We start from the raw sequence: 6,573 nt of genomic DNA, 5'->3' as shown, positions 1-6,573 counted from the left end.
TAAAAAAGGTCTCATTTATTATACAGAACTTCTTTAAAACTGAGAAAGACATAGTAGGAAGTTCTGAAATGTGTTTGGAACAAAATCCCTTCATCTATATCCCAGTCTTCCAATTCTTCAAATGACTATAATCTAAAATGTAAAAGAAAATTTTTGAAAACTCTGACTATTAAAAAAATATGCTGGATTCTGGGAGGTTTTTTTCCATTGGGCCTGGACTTCAGAAGAAATGAATTTTGTAGGAGAAGCCACTGGTAAATATAGGAAATTTCATAACCATCTTTAACATCACAATTTTGCAAATCAAAATAGGCTGCCTAGGAAAGCGTAAATCATTCTTATGAGAATCCATTTTAAAAAATGTATATTTCAACTAAATTTGAATACCAAATCTTTAATATACTAATGTGAAAGGATTAAATTTTAAAACTACAGGTCTAGCCCTGAAATTCCTCAGAAAAAAAGCACCAATTTCATTAACTCCTAATGAGATCAGAAGTTGTTTGATATTTCTTGGAGACATTCGTCATCTCACAAGATCAACAATATATAAATGCAGCATAATTAAACCCTTATATTGACACTACATATCCATATCTTATAAAAATGTGAAATGTGACGTGAACCTTTGGTGCTTTGATACAAATTAAAAGATAAGATTAAAGATCTGAGCTCATTTTAAAAGATCACATTAATTGTTCTTATTCATGGCAATCTCTAAGAAACATTTCTCAAATGATGCGTCACTTTCCTTGGAGAGTTTTTACATTTGATCTCAGTTCTGCTCAAGAGATTCTAAATTTAATAATAATGCTAAACTAAATAAAATATGGTTTTTCTTAAATAATTTAAGCTTGCTGCAATCATACAAATTCAATAAGTCTAACATATAATACTATTGGATAAGGTAAGTGAATAGAATTTTATACGAAATGGGTTTTAGTTAAGAAAATTAGCAAGGACTATTTCCTATTCATATGGTGTAACTTTTCATTTAGACTCTGATAAAATTCTATTCTTCTGAGAGACTAAGCATTAATAAAGATATATTGTATCTCTAAAGCTAATTACTCATTTTAGTTTCTATATTTATAATCTGAAATAAGGACTTATTTTTAAAAACATATTTCTACAGTAAGTAGCTTACTGAACTTCATTACGGAAATATGGAAAATAATATTTTTCCCCATTCTATTTTATTTATTCCTTTATTTTCAGCATGATTTATTGAACCAAATGCTTTATGTAACACAAGTGCCTTTGATTTTCAAAATACTGAAAGTGAAAGCAAACCAAAATAATTAGAATTAATTCCTGTAGCATAAGAATATAAAGAGAGGGTAGCCTGGCACTCAAACAATATGCATTGCATGGACACAGAGAACATAAAAAGATATTTCTAATTTCTACAGCCATTACTGTTTTCTTTCTCAGATATATCATAATCGATTTTTCTTCATATATTTTGAATCTTATATGTCTACCTCATATTCATAGCAAAAATTACTGCACTTCCGAGAAATTAAGAAGAAATGATAGTGAGGAGGAAATTCATACCATGTTTTTAAGATAGGGAATACAAGTAATTTAGGTATTCTTATATCTTTTCTGTTGGCTGCTGCCTCTTAATTGAATGTACAGGATATTAGCCTCCTAACTTTGTGCCTCTTCGTCCCGTGTTAGCTATATTCTCAAAGAAGGTACTTTGACATCCTCTTTGTCTTCTTTTTTATATATTCACAAATTTCTGTACTTTTTTCTGTCATGGCCGTCACTGGATTAACTGAGGTCCTTATTAAAAAGTTTTTTAAGTAAGATTACAAAGGAAGTAATCTATGGCAGAACTAGCAATTGAATCCCAATGTCCTGAAGACTCAGCAAGAATTATATCCAATTACAAATCCATCATTTCTTCAGAATATTTTTATATATAATTTTATTTAATATCTGATACAAGTCATTTACACTGATTTTCTTTCTGATGTTGATGGGTCAATGAGAAGGAAAAGTTTGGGCCTCTCAGAAGAGTTTTCTTTATCAATATTACAGCCTATGGCAAACTCAATTGTTCTGAAGTCTAGATGTCACCATATTTTAGCAGAATAAGGTTTGGTATCAGTCAGATTGTCTGCTTAAAATCAAATGCCAGTGTATTTCCTGCTGTACTTGTATATCTTCATTCTGTACAGTCTTCTCATTCTGTACCAAAGTTAAAAAAGAGCAAAAGATAAATCTTTCAAGACACATGCAGTTATGGTGATCTAGAAATTAAATGTACAGGAATTACATTATACAAGATATGGAACAAAAAAATGGTCTCAGTTAAATCATAACTCTCCCAATGAAATTTAACAGAAGAGATAAGCCAAAGGTAGAATTACTTCAATGTCTGTTTTCTCAAATGAGAGCACTGTTTCAATTCTATTTCTCATAAAGAAAAGAAAATTGAGTTGCTAGAGTTGTTTGGAAATGGAAAACTGCATTAAAAAAAAAAAAAAAGAAGAGGAAGAGGAAGAACAAAAAATGTCAAATTACCTTGGAATTAGAAATTACAGACTGTCTAAACAGTGAGTGCATTTTCTGATCTAGTAATGAGCTTCTATAGGGTGACATTTATTGCCTTATGTAACACCATATGTTGCATGTAAAGGGAGTTACTTTCCATCATCTCTCACACTGAAAGTGAAGAAAAGCTCTGTCGAATCAACAGATTTCAGAGCTGTGGCAAACCTCCCTGTCTATGTGGGAATGTGTTGGCTGCCCAAATGAATAATTTGAGTAGAATTTTAAAAGCATTTTATAAAGTTTTAAGACAATAAACTTTTAAGAACACACAGGGAGGGGAGTTGTTCCTTTTCCAAGCAGTTCTCTATTTGACATCTTTGTCTGGACGATGTATTACTCATCCATCATAGAGCATTGTCACGCTGATGATATATTAGTGTAATACATCATCAGAACAACATCATTCCTATGATGTATTGGTAGCTAGCACAGAGCTAGTTGGTAAGAGTTGGCTATAAAGATTCAGCACTTCTTACGTTATTAAAAAAAAAAATAAAATTAAACACTTTCTTTCAGGAGTTGAACACTAAAGGGAATCCGTGAAAAGGTAATGGTTATTTTAAAATTTGATATGTGATAATGCATTTCCTGAATTTTAGAAGTATGAGTTCTAGTAGCAAAGCTAAGTAAATGTTTGTGGTCAGGCAGAAGAGGTACTTTCCTGCAGATATTGCTTTGTGGGTTGTCAGTGGTAGTGCTCTTAATTTATATCACTAAAACTTAACGTTTTATAAACCTACGGTATATAACACTGAAGTGACTAACTCATTTGCCATTCATTATAGAGTTATTTTCTAGCATGACAACAACATGAAAGGTCACTGTGTTATATTAAAAACAAGAACAAAGGTGTGGGATTTTTTTAGCAGCCTGATATGTTTTTCACAGTCTAGATACACTAGCTATTGGGCAGGTTTTCTCAATCAGGAGAAATTTCATCCTTTTGGAGTACAGCCTTTATGGAAATCCATATTTAGCAGTCACTACATTTCTCTGATAAATTTTTTTTAAGATGTTGTTTTTGTTATTAAGGGTCCTTCTAAAGTTAGAAAAAAAAAAAAAAGACGTGAGTGAATAGGTGAAATAAATAGAGAAAAACCACCAAAATGGACTAAGGAAAAATGTAAAATATAACCTAGAAAATAATAACTGGACATAAACTGCATTATTGTAAACAAATATACACACTAAAGCTGATAAGGCTGTTCTTAAGGCTGTTCTTTATTTACTTGTCAGTGAAAGTTTTGAGGGTTTTTTCCCTCCTGTTTCAATGGAAAATTTTATTAAAAAGTACCAAAGATTCATAAAATCAATGAAATAGAAACAATAATGTCCTTTCCAATAAGATTTGTAAGCTATATATTCTACTGTAGACTGACATGAAGGTTTAACTTTCAAGCGAAGGAGAGAGAGAAGGAAAAGGAGAGAGAAAAAGAAGGCATCAGAACTTCTGAGGTGTCTCTGAGCATTCCCAGATTAAAGCATCATTTTGAACAGTGCTCTGTCTTTATAAGGATGGCTAACAGAAGGGGGCTCTAAAGAAGAATATCTGAATTGTTTAAGTTGCTGAAAAAGAGATGGGGGAAAGAAAAGAGGCTGGAAAAGAAAAAGGGAAAAAGTAAACTTGAAATACTGATCATTTTTTTTTCTATCTTTTTTTTTCCATAAAAAACTGCCTATCAAAAGCCACCATGGAGAGTGGGGCATTAAACCAGCAATGATTAGTTCCTTCATAAAAACCTGTTTATGGTCCTAATCACATGATTCTATTACCATGTTCTCTCCTGACATTTTGTATCCATCTCGTAAATTTATAGAATTTATATCCTTAGGGTAGGTCCCCTGTGTAATATAATTTATATCATTTCACCAAAGGATTCTCTGTTCTAGCCCTTGATTTTGGATACTTTGGTTTTGTTTGTCTTTCTGCTCTCCTTTAGGTGATGTATTCTTCCAGCATGGGATGTTTATCTATGCAATGCTTACAGCACTGCAGCATGGTCTCTCACTGCTGCTCTTGCAGCAGGGAGCATGAAGTATTAGTTTGGGTAAACTGAATAATACGTGGCCTGAAATTACCATTGCATTATTAACTTAAAGGGCCAAGATCAAACAAAAAGGCTAAAGTGCAAGGAATACAGATGTACAGAATGTGGCTTTTTGCTGGGAATTTGTGCTGTACATAGACAAGCATATTTTTTCAGCATAAACTTTACCATACATGCATATTGCAATGTATGCAAAACAGTAAAATCAATGCAAATATATGCAGTTGAAGGGATGGCACATTTTGGAGCTGGCACTGCACTCTTTGTCAATGTCAGTTTTGTGACAACCTTTGATAGTGCATAGGGATTTCTTTAGTCACTTAGAGGTCAAGATAAACTGCTCTTCTCTTTCAGAAAGTACCTTCTGATTGATTGCACTTCAGTGAAAACTGAGCAGTCAAAAAGCTGTGCCTTATACTCCATTCCTTAGGGGACCAGAGGTTCCATAAGAACTTGATAAACTAAGTGCAGTAATATTAAAGTTAACCTAGATGTTTTTGAGAAAATGAAACAAAGCCTGGTATCTCAGTACCTGTCTTAATTTCTCATTGGTTGGCTAATAATCTTGTCATCCATTTGTTGGATGAAAATTATAAAATAGTTTCATACTAAGAACCAGGAATATCAGAAGAAGATTCGTTCTTATTTAATATCATTCTCATCAATTCCTTTGGAAAAGAAAGTGTGTGCACAAATATAATAAAAATAACTTCACTATTCAAGCAGACTGCACATTTCTCTTAATTTCTTGATAGCTAACCCCAGTGTAAATAGCCAAAAGTCTGTTCTTGCTGAAAGGAAGTACAAACATAACAAGAACATATGTATACCAAAGTCATTTGCCATGAGTTCTCAACAAATAAAAAGGCTATGTTCTGTAACATCCTTTACCAGGGAAGTTCTTTAAGTATATCAAAAAAAGTTTTATAAATCCCATTCATATGGTAATTCAGATGTGTCATGCAGCTTGGGGATGCTATGTATATTAGTTTTAAAGTACTCCAAATATAGGTATGCAATAACAGCCTGAAACTCAGACTACACTCAAAATCTAGTATAAAGCTAGACCAAATGTGTCGCTTGAGCTGCAGTTGTCGTTTTGAATTGTTAGGAGTGTATAACTACAGAATAATGACTGTTATTTCACATATTTCATGGGAATTTAGGTATCTAAAGATGCAGATAGAAAGCTGGTAGTTTTTCAAAACAGAAAGGCACAATACATATTAAATTCAAAAGATGCTAGGAACTACTTGGGATTTTCTAAACCATCTGTTTGTATTCCTACATACCTAAAAAGCTTTGAAAAACCTCACCCTAAACCAGTCTAAGAATAGTTAGAATCACCTTGAAAATGCATTTGTTTTTACCAATCACCATTATGATCTCCTTTCATTTGGCAGGACTGGTCTCCATGTGTTTGAACATAAGAAACAACAGTGCATTAAAAAATAGTTACTTTATTTAGTGAACTGTAATTTAGAGGTAATCAGGTAAATTAACAAAGGAGACAAATATTAGTGAAGGGAAGGAAATAAAAGTCATGCAGGTAAACCAAAGTTGTGAAAAATAGAAAGTTTGTTATAGTAATTTGAAAGGGCACCATTAAAGTCACTACTTGTAGAATGAAATAAATAATCACAAGTGTTTGAGAGTACAGTATGTATCAGCTACTTCCACAGAAGAAAAAACTGAAGTATTATTCCAAAGTAAAGGCCTGTATTTGATGTTTCTAAGTTTACAATTCCTTTCCTTTGCAAACGCATCTGAGCAAGGTGTAAGACATTTTGAACACAACATTGGAAAGTCAGAAGCTCACATTATTTGACCATAGTAAGCTGTCATGAATTATGTTATCTGAAGAAAATAAGTTCTGGAAGAATGACCCACAGCTGAAGTATTCAGTTGACTGACATTTTAAAATTCATTGAAAATATCTATTAACAATGGTGCCTCTGTG

Source organism: Chroicocephalus ridibundus, chromosome 2 (assembly GCF_963924245.1).
Source record: "Chroicocephalus ridibundus chromosome 2, bChrRid1.1, whole genome shotgun sequence".
Taxonomy (NCBI): Eukaryota; Metazoa; Chordata; class Aves; order Charadriiformes; family Laridae; genus Chroicocephalus; species Chroicocephalus ridibundus.
This window is presented reverse-complemented; position numbering follows the sequence as displayed.